Here is a 13,155-nt window from a genome sequence, read left to right as displayed (position 1 = left end):
ACTTTAACACCTCATTATCATCAATAGATAGGTCATCCAAACAAAAAATCAATAAAGAAATCCAAGATCTAAAATACGCAATAGATCAAATGGACCTAGTTGATGTATACAGAACATTTCATCCAACTTCTACACAATATACATTCTTCTCAGCAGCCCATGGAACCTTCTCCAAAATAGATCATATCCTAGTGCACAAAGCAAGTCTCAGCAAATATGAGAAAACAGAAATTGTACCATGCATACTATCTGATCACAATGCAGTAAAAGTAGTACTCAACAACAAAAGTAATGACAAAAAATATGCAAACAGCTGGAAACTAAATAACTCATTACTTAATGAAGAATGGATCATCGATGCAATAAAAGAGGAAATTAAAAAGTTCCTGGAAGTCAATGAAAATGAAAACACAACCTACTGGAACCTGTGGGACAATGCTAAGACAGTCCTGAGAGGAAAGTTTAGAGCCATGAGTACATATATTAAAAAGACTGAAAGATCCCAAATCAATGACCTAATGATACATCTCAAACTCCTAGAAAACCAAGAACAAGCAAATCCCAAAACAAATAGGAGAGAAATAATAAAAATAAGAGCTGAAATCAACGAAATAGAAAACAAAAAAACCATACAAAGAATTAATGAAACAAAAAGTTGGTTCTTTGAAAAAGTAAACAAGATCGATAGACCCCTGGCAAACCTGACTAAAATGAGGAGAGAAAAAACCCAAATTAGTAGAAACAGGAATGCAAAAGGGGAGATAACAACAAACACCATGGAAGTCCAGGAAATCATCAGAGACTACTTCGAGAACATATATTCAAATAAATTTAAAAATCTTAAAGAAATGGACAGATTTCTAGATACATATGACCATCCAAAACTGAACCAAGAGGAAATTAATCACGTGAATAGATCTATAACACAAAATGAAATTGAAGCAGCAATCAAGAGTCTCCCCAAAAAGAAAAGTCCAGGACCTGATGGATTCTCTGCTGAATTCTATCAGACCTTTAAAGAAGAACTGATACCAACCCTCCGTAAACTGTTCCACGTAATGGAAAGGAGGGAAAACTGCCAAACACATTTTATGAAGCCAGTATTACACTTATCCCAAAACCAGGCAAAGACACCTCCAAAAAGGAGAACTATAGGTCAATCTCCTTAATGAAGATTGACGCAAAAATCCTCAACAAAATAATGGCAAACTGAATTAAATAACACATCAAAAAGATTATTCACCACGACCAAGTAGGCTTCATCCCAAGGATGCAGAGGTGATTCAACATATGAAAATCAATAAACGTTATAAACCACATTAACAGAAGCAAAGACAAAAACCACTTGATCATCTCAATTTTTTTGCAGAAAAACCCTTTGATAAGATCCAACACCATTTCATGATAAAAGCTCTAAGAAGACTAGGAATAGAAGGAAAGTACCTCAACATTATAAAAGCTATATATGACAAACCTACAGCCAGCTTTATACTTAACGGAGAAAAACTGAAACCATTCCCTCTAAAATCAGGAACCAGACAAGGATGCCCACTATCTCCACTCTTATTCAACATAGTACTGGGATTCCTAGCCAGAGCAATTTGGCAAGAAGAAGGAATAAAAGGAATACAAATAGGTAAAGAAATTGTCGAAATATCCCTATTTGCAGATGACATGATCCTATACCTTAAAGACACAAAATCCTCTACTCAGAAGCTTCTAGACATCATCAATAGCTATAGGAAGCTAGCAGAATATAAAATCAACATAGAAAAATCATTAGCATTTGTATACACTAATAATGAGCAAACTGAAAAAGAATACATGAAGATAATTCCATTTACAATAGCCTCAAAAAAAATCAAATACCTAGGTGTAAACGTAACAAAAGATGTGAAAGACCTCTACAAGGAAAACTATACACTTCTGAAGAAAGAGATTGAGGAAGACTATAGAAAGTGGAGAGATCTCCCATGCTCATGGATTGGTAGAATCAACATAGTAAAAATGTCGATACTCCCAAAAGTAATCTACATGTTTAATGCAATTTCCATCAAAATTCCAATGACATTCATTAAAGAGATTGAAAAATCTACTGTTAAATTTATATGGAAACACAAGAGGCCACGAATAGCCAAGGCAATACTCAGTCAAAAGAACAATGCAGGAGGTATCACAATACCTGACTTCAAACTATATTACAAAGCAATAATAATAAAAACAGCATGGTACTGGCACAAAAACAGACATGAAGACCAGTGGAACAGAATAGAGGACCCAGATAAGAAGCCACACAACTATAACCAACTTATCTTTGACAAAGGAGTTAAAAATATATGATGGAGAAATAGCAGCCTCTTCAACAAAAACTGCTGGGAAAACTGGTTAGCAGTCTGCAAAAAACTGAAACTAGATCCATGTATATCACCCTATACCAAGATTAACTCAAAATGGATCAAGGATCTTAATATCAGACCACAAACTCTTAAGTTGATACAGGAAAGAGTAGGAAATACTCTGGAGTTAGTAGGTATAGGTAAGAACTTTCTCAATGAAACCCCAGCAGCACAGCAACTAAGAGATAGCATAGATAAATGGGACCTCATAAAGCTAAAAAGCTTCTGTTCATCAAAAGAAATGGTCTCTAAACTGAAAAGAACACCCACAGAGTGGGAGAAAATATTTGCCAACTATACATCAGACAAAGGACTGATAACCAGAATATATAGGGAACTTAAAAAACTAAATTCTCCCAAAATTAATGAACCAATAAAGAAATGGGCACGTGAACTAAACAGAACTTTCTCAAAAGAAGAAATTCAAATGGCCAGAAAACACATGAAAAAATGCTCACCATCTCTAGCAATAAAGGAAATGCAAATTAAAACCATGCTAAGATTCCACCTCACCCCTGTTAGAATAGCCATCATCAGCAACACCACCAACAACATTGTTGGCGAGGATGCGGGCAAAAAGGAACCCTCTTACACTGTTGGTGGGAATGTAGACTAGTACAACCATTCTGGAAAAAAATTGGGAGGCTACTTGAAAAGCTAGACATTGATCTAACATTTGATCCAGTAATACCACTCTTGGGGATATACCCAAAAGACCGTTACTCCAGAGGCACCTGCCCACCCATGTTTATTGCTGCACTATTCACAATAGCCAAGTTATGGAAACAGCCAAGATGCCCCAAAACTGACGAATGGATTAAGAAAATGTGGTATCTATACACAATGGAATTTTATGCAGCCATGAAGAAGAACGAAATGTTATCATTCACTGGTAAATGGATGGAATTGGAGAACATCATTCTGAGTGAGGTTAGCCTGGCCCAAAAGACCAAAAATCATATGTTCTTCCTCATATGTGGACATTAGATCAAGGGTAAACACAACAAGGGGATTGGACTATGAGCACATGATAAAAGCGAGAGCACACAAGAGAGGGGTGAGGATAGGTAAGACACCTAAAAAACTAGCTAGCATTTGTTGCCCTCAACACAGAGAAACTAAAGCAGATACCTTAAAAGCAACTGAGGCCAATAGGAAAAGGGGAACAAGTACTAGAGAAAAGGTTAATTCAAGAAGAATTAACCTAGAAGGTAACACCCACGCACAGGAAATCAATGTGAGTCAATGCCCTGTATAGCTATCCTTATCTCAACCAGCAAAATCTCTTGTTCCTTCCTATTATTGCTTATACTCTCTCTATAACAAAATTAGAAATAAGGGCAAAATAGTTTCTGCTGTGTATTGGGGGGGAGGGAGGGGGTGGAGTGGGTGGTAAGGGAGGGGGTGGGGGCAGGGGGGAGAAATGAACAAAGCCTTGTATGCACATATGAATAATAAAAGAAAAAGGAAAAAAAAAACAGAAAAAAGAATAGAGGACCCAGATATGAAGCCACAAAACCCTAACCAACTTGTCTTTGAAAAAGGAGTTAACAATATACGATGGAGAAATAGCAGCCTCTTCAACAAAAACTGCTGGGAAAATTGGTTAGCAGTCTGCAAAAAACTGAAACTAGATCCATGTATATCACCCTACACAAAGATTAACTCAAAATGGATCAAGGATCTTATATCAGACCACAAACTCTAAAGTTGATACAGGAAAGAGTAGGAAATACTGTGGAATTAGTAGGTATAGGTAAGAACTTTCTCAACAAAACCCCAGCAGCACAGCAACTAAGAAATGACATAGATAAATGGGACCTCATAAAACTAAAAAGCTTCTGTTCATCAAAAGAAATGGTCTCTAAACTGAAGAGAACACCCACAGAGTGGGAGATAATATTTGTCAGCTATACATCAAAGGACTGATAACCAGAATATATAGGGAACTTAAAAAACTAAATTCTCACAAAACTAATGAACCAATAAAGAAATGGGCAAGTGAACTAAACAGAACTTTCTCAAATGAAGAAATTCAAATGGCCAGAAAACACATGAAAAAATGCTCACCATCTCTAGCAATAAAGGAAATGCAAATTAAAACCACACTGATTCCACCTCATCCCTGTTAGAATAGCCATCATCAGCAACACCACCAACAACAGGTGTTGGCGAGGATGCGGGCAAAAAGGAACCCTCTTACACTGTTGTTGGGAATGTAAAGTAGTACAACCACTCTGGAAAAAAATTGGGAGGCTACTTAAAAAGCTAGACATTGATCTACCATTTGATCCAGCAATACCACTCTTGGGGATATACCCAAAAGACTGTGACACAGGTTACTCCAGAGGCACCTGCCCACCCATGTTTATTGCAGCACTATTCACAGTAGCCAAGTTATGGAAACAGCCAAGATGCCCCAAAACTGACGAATGGATTAAGAAAATGTGGTATCTATACACAATGGAATTCTATGCAGCCATGAAGAAGAACGAAATTTTATCATTCACTGGTAAATGGATAGAATTGGAGAACATCATTCTGAGTGAGGTTAGTCTGGCCCAAAAGACCAATAATTGTATGTTCTCCCTCATATGTGGACATTAGATCAAGGGCAAACACAACAAGGGGATTGGACTATGAGCACATGATAAAAGCGAGAGCACACAAGAGAGGGGTGAGGATAGGTAAGACACCTAAAAAACTAGCTAGCATTTGTTGCCCTTAACGCAGAGAAAGTAAAGCAGATACCTTAAAAGCAACTGAGGCCAATAGGAAAATGTGACCAGGAACTAGAGAAAAGGTGAGATCAAAAAGAATTAACCTAGAAGGTAACACCCACGCACAGGAAATCAATGTGAGTCAATGCCCTGTATAGCTATCCTTATCTCAACCAGCGAAAGCTCTTGTTCCTTCCTATTATTGCTTATACTCTTTCTACAACAAAATTAGAAATAAGGGCAAAATAGTTTCTGCTGGGTATTGAGGGGGTGGGGGTGAGAGGGAGGGGGCGGAATGGGTGGTAAGGGAGAGGGTGGGGAGAAATGACCCTAGCCTTGTATGCACATATGAATAATAAAATAAAATAAAATAAAATAAAAGCAATACTGCCTATCTCTCAGGCTTTTAAAGTGTCTAGAGCATAGTCTTTGTTCAAAATAGCCTTTTTCAAGTTAATGGAAGAAGGAGTGTTTCTCCTGTAAGAGAACCATGAATATTATAAGCATGAGAGTTTAGCACCTTGATAAGCAGGGGGAATTGAGTTACTATATATCAGGAATGCTGCCTATCTCTCACAGTTGTAATGTGTGAGGAACATCGACTTTGTGCAAAATACCCCTCAAGAGAATACAAAAAGCACTGTAGCTCTTGGAAGATTTTCATTGCTGTTAGAAGCAAGAGGGTCTAGGACCTTGTTTAGCATTGTGAATTGAGTTAGCTGGTTAAAGGAATACTTCCCACCTCTCACTGATTTCATGCTTGAAGAACAACATCTTTGTGCAAAGTAACCCCTGTCAAGTGAATGGAAGAAGGACTCCATCTATCTGTTTTATGAGAACAGTCAATGCTGGAAGAAGAAGGTCCTAGCACCATGTTTCTTTGAGAAAATTGAGTTAGGTTTTGAAAGGAAGAATGCCTTCATATCAATGTTTCCAAATGTGAGTTACATCACATTTTTGCCAAACAGCTCAATTCAATTGAATGTAGCACGCACTGCATTTGTTGGGAGAAAACTATCCATGTTAGAATGAGGAAGGCCTAGCACTTTGTTTCTCCATGAGAATGTTGTTCCCCATTGGAAGATTTACTACTACCTCTCAGTGTTTTCATGTGGGTGGTTCATCACCTTTTGGCAAACAGCCCCACTCAAGTGAAAGGAAGAAGCATTCTTACTTTTTTAAGAACACCATTAATGTTCAAAACAAGAGGATCAGGCAGGTTGTTTACCAGTGTAAGCTGAGTTAACTTTTAAATGGAATACTGCCTATCTCACAAGCAAGAACATTGTCTTTGTTCAACATAGGCTTTTTCAAGTGAATGGAAGAACAAGTGTGTCTCCTGGAAGAGAACCATTAATGTTACAAGCATGAGATTTTAGCACCTTCTTAAGCAGGGAGAATTGAGGTAGTATGTAACAGGAATACTGCCTATCTCTCATGGTTTTATAGTGTGAGGAATATCAACTTTGTGCAAAATTGCCACTTAAAGGTGAATGCAAGAAGCACTGGACCTCTTGTAAGAGAATCGTTAATGTTAGAATCAAAAGTGTCTAGGACCATGATTAACATCATGAGTGGAGTTAGCTGTACAAAGGAATACTGTCTACGTCTTAGTGTTTTCATGGGAGAGGAACATCACAATAGGCAATAAAGCCCCATCAAGTGAATAGAAGAAGCCCTGTTTGTGTTGTATGACAACCATTACTTACACAAGCAAGAGAATTTAGTTACCCTGGTTATCACGGAGAATTGAGGTAGAATGCAATAGGAATACTGCATATCTGTCAGCATTTTAAAGTGTGAGGATCATCAGCCTTTGCCAAATTGCACCGTACAAGTGAATAGAAGAAGTTCTGTAGCTCCTGTAGGAGAACCATTAATGTTAGAAGCAAGAGGGTCTAGCATCTTTTTTAGCATTGTGAATTGAGTGAGATGTTTAAAGGAATACTGCCTATGTCTCAGTATTTTCCAGCGAGAGGAACATTACCCTTGTTGAAACTGACACCATGCAAGTGAATGGAAGAACTTTAGCTCTGGAAAGAGAATCATTAATGTTAGAAGCAAGACAGTCTATCTCTTTGTTTAGCATTGTGAATTGAGTTAGCTTTTTAAAGGAATATTGCCTATCGCTCAGTGTTTTCATGTCTGAGGAATGTCACCTTTGTGCCAAATAACCCCTTAAAGTGAATGGAAGAAGAACCTTGTCTCTTGTAATAATAGAAGAGGGTCTAGCACCTTGTTTAGCAGTGGTAACAGAGTGAAGTTTTAAAAGGAATACTACCTGTCTCTCAGGGTTATAAAGTGTGAGGGACATCATTTATGTGCAAAACTGCCCCTGGGCAGAAGGGAAGAATTACTGTACGTCTCGCAGGAGAACCACACAGGTCACAAGAAAGAGGGTCTCACAGTTTGTTTAGCAGTGTCAATTGAGTTAGCTTTTAAAAGGAATGCTGTCTATCTCTCAGGGTTTTAAAGTGTTTGGAATACCATCTTTGTGCTTATTTCGCACTTGACACTTTCAAGTGAATGGAAGAAGCACTCTTTGTCTTGTAAGAGATGTCAATGTTTGAAGCAGGAGGTTCTAGCACACTGTTTCCCTGTGAGAATTGAGTTAGCATGTGAAAGATTGCTTGTGATACAAAAGCCTTTTATAGTGGAGAATCACTCACTCTTTGAAAAATACCCAGTTCAGATGAAATGGTCAAACACATGTATCTCAGTCATGATACAATGTGTGACAGGCAGGAATGTCTTGCTCCTTGTCTCCCTATGAGAAATGAGTTACCTGTTGAAAGGAATACTGCCTATCTTCCAGGCTTTTAAAGGGTGAAGAACATGATCTTTGTGCAAAATAGCCCTTTTCATGTGAATGGAAGAAGCACTCTACCTGTTTGATGAAAACAGTCAATGTTAGAAGAAGGAGAGTCTAGCACAATGTTTCCTGAGGGAAGACAGTTAGGTTTTGAAAGGAAGAATGCCTACTTTTCAATGTTTCCAAATGTGAGTAACACCACCTTTGTGCCAAACAGCTCAATTGAACTGAATGGAACAAGTAGTGCATGTGTTGGAAGAAAACTATCCATGCTAGAATCAGGAGGGCCAAGCACATTGTTTCTCAATGAGAATTGAGTTACCCCTTGAAAGATATACTGAATACCACTCAGTGTTTTCATGTTGGTGGTACATCACCTTTTGTCAAAATAGCCCGAGTCAAGTGAATGGAAGAAGCACTGTTTCTCTTTTAAGAAAAGCATTAATGTTAGAAGCAAGAATATCTTGATGTTGTTTACCAGTGTGAATTGATTTAACTTTTAAAAAGATTACTGCCTGTCTCTCAGGCTTTTTAAGTGTGTATAAGATTATCTTTGTGTCAAATAGCCCTTTTTTGAGTGAATGGAACAGTGTTTCTCCTGTAAGGATAGCATTAATGTTATGAGCACGAGGGTCTAGTACCATGTTGCCCTGTGAGAAATGAATTAACTTTTTAAAGGAATATGGTCTACCTCTCAGTCTTTTCCTGTATGAGGAACATCAACTTTCTGCAACATTGCTCACGTCAAGTACATGGAAAAAGCACTATTTCTCTTCTTAGGAAACCATTACTGTCAGAAGCAAGAGGTTCAAGCATTTTGTTGAGTGGTGAGAACTGAGTTAACTTTTAAAAGTAATACTTCCTATCTCTCAGGATTTTCAATTGCGAGATACATCATCTTTCTGCAAAATGGCCCCATTCTAGTGAATGGAAGAAACACTGTATCTCTTGTAATAAAACTATCTATGTTCAAAGCAGGGGAGCCTAGGCTAATGTGTCCCTGAGAGTATTGAGTTAGTTTTTGAAAGGAATATGGCCCACCTCGCAGGCATTTCAAATATGGACAAACACATGTATCTTATGAACAATACATTCCGTGTTAAATGCAGAAGTGTCTTTCACATTGTTTCCCTATGAGAATTGAGTTTCCTCTTGAAAGGAATTCAGCCTCCCTCCGGGTTTTCAATTGTGAGTGATGCAAGGGAGAGCTGCAGAAGAATTTCATGTGCTGTGTGTTTTAAGCCTGCCCTGAAAATGCAAACAGAGATATTCTCTACCAGAAGAAGTCATAAAGATGTTGTTTGCTGAGCATTTAAGGGTAGAGAAGAGAAGAGAAATTCTGCATATTAGCAAAGCCAGGGGGATGGGAAAACTGGTGATTAAGTGGATCAGGGTGGGGAGTGATTTTTAAGCCTTTTTTGCATTGCCTGAGGACACAGATGCTTTTATGATGGAAACAGGTGTTTCAAAGACAGGCTGAGTGTCTCTTTCACTTCAACAACCATTCCTATTGAGGAAGATCAACTTTCTGCTTCCCAATTTCTTTCATGTGAATGGAAGAAGCACTGTGTCTCCTGAAAGAAAATTATCAATGTTAGAAGCTGAATAATCTAGCACTTTGTTTTCCGATGAGAAAAAACTTACATGTTTAAAGGAATATAGCCTACCACTCAGTGTTTTCAAGGGTGAGGAACCACAGTTTTGTGCAAAATAACCCCTTACAAGTGAATGGAAGAAACACTATATCTCTTGTAGGAGAACCATGAATGGCAGATGCAATGGGCTCTATTACTTTGTTCAGCCATGAGAATTGAGTTAACTTGGAAAAGGAACACTGACTATCTCTCAGGCTTTTAAAGTGTCAAGAACATTATATTTGTTCAAAATAGGTTTTTCAAGTGAATGGAAGAAGGAGTGTGACTCCTGTAAGAGAACCATGAATGTTACAAGCATGAGATTTTAGCACCTTCTTAAGCAGGGAGAATTGAGGTAGTGTGTAACAGGAATACTGCCTATCTCATGGTTTTATAGTGTGAGGAACATCAACTTTGTGCAAAATTGCCACTTAACGGTGAATGCAAGAAACACTGGACCTCTTGTAAGAGAATCATTAATGTTAGAATCAAAAGGGTCTTGGACCATGATTAACATTGTGAATGGAGTTAGCTGTATAAAGAATACTGTCTACGTCTCAGTGTTTTCATGGGAGAGGAACATCACAATATGCAATAAAGCCCCTTCAAGATAATGGAAGAAGACCTGTTTCTCTTGTAAAACAACTGTTAATTATACAAGCAAGAGAATTAAGTACCCTGGTTATCACAGAGAATTAAGTTAGAATGTAATAGGAATACTGCCTAACTGTCAGCATTTTAAAGTGTGAGGAACATCAGCCTTTGCCAAATTGCACTGCACAAGTGAATGGAAGAAGCACTGCAGCCTGTAGGAGAACCATTAATATTAGAAGCAAGAGAGTCTAGCAACTTTTTTAGCATTGTGAATTGAGTGAGATGCTTAAAGGAATACTGCATATGTCTCAGTTTTTTCCTGGGAGAGGAACATCAACTTTGTTGAAACTGACACCATACAAGTGAATGGAAGAACTTTAGCTCTGGTAAGAGAATCATTAATGTTAGAAGGAAGACGGTCTATCTCTTTATTTAGCATTGTGAATTGAGTTAGCTGTTTAAAGGAATACTGCCTACCTCACAGTGTTTTCTTTGGTGAGGAATATCAACTTTTTCAAAATCGCCCTATTCAACTGAATGGAGGAAGCACTGTAGCTCTTGTAAGAGAATCATTGATGTGAGAAGCAAGAGGGTATAGCCCCTTCTTCAGCATTGTGAATTCACTTAGGTGTTTATAGGAATACTGCCCCTCTCTCAGTTTTCATGGTGAGGAACCTCACCTTAGTGCACTATAGCCTCTTTCAAGTGAATGCAACATCTACTGCACCTCGTGTAAGAAAAGTATGAATGTTAGAAACTGGCGGGTCAAAGACTTTGCTTTCCGATGAGAACTGAGTTACTTATATAAAGGAATACTGCCTATCATTCAGTGTTTTCATGGGTGAAGATTGTCAACTTTGTGCCATAGAACCCGTTAAAGTGCATGGAAGAAGCAGTCTACCTCCTCTAAGCATATGTCAAGGTTTGAAGCAGGGGGTTGTAGCACATTGTTTCCCTGTGAGAATTGAGTTAGCATGTGAAAGGAATACTTGCAAAATGAAAGCCTTTTAAATTGGAGATTCCTTCACTCTTTGAAAAATACCTGCTTCAGATGAAATGGACAAACCCTTGTATCTCAGCCACGATACCATGTGTGAGAGGAGGGTTGTCTTGTACCTTCTCTCCCTGTAAGAAATAAGTTACCTGTTGAAAGGAGTACTGCCTATCTTTCAGGTTTTTAAGTGTAAAAACATTACCTTTGGGAAAATTGCCCTTTTCATGTGAATGGAAGAAGCACTCTGTTTTATGAAAACAGTCAATGTTAGAAGAAGGATGCTCTACCACAGTCTTTCCTGAGAGAAGAAAGTTAGGTTTTAATAGGAAGAATGCCTACGTCTCAATGTTTCCAAATGTGAGTAACATCACCTTTGTGCCAAACAGCTCAATTGAACTGAATGGAACGAGCACTACATGTGTTGGAAGAAAACTATCCATGTTAGAATCAAGATGGCCTAACAACTTATTTCTCAATGAGAATTGAGTTGCCCATTGAATGATATACTGCTTACCACTTAGTGTTTTCATGTTGGTGGTTCATCACCTTTTGGCAAATACCACATTCAAGTGAAAGGAAGAAGCACATTTTCTCTTTGAAGAAAACCATTAATGTTTGAAGCAAGAGGGTCTAGCATGTTGTTTATCACTGTAACTTGAATTCACTTTCAAAAGCAATACTGCCTACCTCTCAGTCTTTTAAATTGGCCAGAGCATAATCTTTGTTCAAAATAGACTTTTTCAAGTGAATGGAAGAAGGAGGGTGTCTCCTGTAAGAGAAACATGAATGTTACAAGCATGAGACTTTAGCACATTGATAAGCAGGGGGAATTGAGTTACTATATATCAGGAATGCTGCCTATCTCTCACAGTTGTAAAGTGTGAGGAACATCAACTTTGTGCCAAATATCCCCTTTTAAGAGAATACAAGAAGCACCGGAGCTCTTGCAAGAGTGTCATTAATGTTAGAAGCAAGAGGGTCTAGGACCTTGTTTAGCATTGTGAATTGAGTTAGCTGTTTAAAGGAATACTGCCCACCTCTCACGTATTTCGTGGGTGAAGAACACCATGTTTTGCAAAGTAACCCCTGTCAAGTGAATGGAAGAAGGATTCCATCTCTCTCTTTTATGAGAACAGTCAATGTTAGAAGAAGGAGGTCCTAGCACCATGTTTCTCTGAGGGATTTGAGTTAAGTTTTGAAAGGAAGAATGCCTACTTCTCAATGTTTCCAAATGCGAGTTACACCACCTGTCTGCCCATCAGCTCAATTCAAGTGAAGGTAACAAGCACTGCATTTGTGGAAGAAAACTATCCATGTTCTAATCAGGAGGGCCTAGCACTGTGTTTCTCATTGAGAATGGAGTTGCCCATTGCAAGATGTACTGCCTACCTCTCAGTGTTTTCATGTGAGTGGTTCATCACCTTTTGGCAAACAGCCCCTTTCAAGTGAAATGAAGAAGCATCATTTCTCTTTTAAGAAAACCACTAATGTTCAAAGCAAGAGGGTCAGGCAGGTTGTTTATCAGTGTAAGTTGAGCTTACTTTTAAAGGAATGCTTCCTATCTCTCCAGCCATAACATTATCTTTGTTCAAAATTGAACTTTTCAAGTGAATGGATGAAGGAGTGTGTCTCCTGTAGGAGAAAAATTAATGTTACAAGCATAAGATTTTAGCACCTTGTTAAGCAGGGTGAATTGAATTAGTATGTAACATGAATGCTGCCTATCTCTCATGGTTTTAAAGTGTAAATATATCAACTTTGTGTAAAATCACCAGTTAAAGGTGAATGCAAGAAGCACTGTACCTATTGTAAGAGAATCGTTAATGTTAGAAGCAAGAGGGTCTAGCACCTTATGAATTGAGTTAACTGCTTAAAGGTGTACTGCCTACTTCTCACAGTTTTCATGGGTGAGGAACATCAACTTTTGCAAGGTAATCCGTTTCAAGTGAATGTAAGAAGGACTCTATCTGTTTTGTGAAAACAGTCAATATTAGAAGAACAAGCA

Source organism: Castor canadensis, chromosome 16 (genome assembly GCF_047511655.1).
Source record: "Castor canadensis chromosome 16, mCasCan1.hap1v2, whole genome shotgun sequence".
NCBI classification, from domain to species: domain Eukaryota; kingdom Metazoa; phylum Chordata; class Mammalia; order Rodentia; family Castoridae; genus Castor; species Castor canadensis.
Note: the sequence above shows the minus strand (reverse complement) of the source record.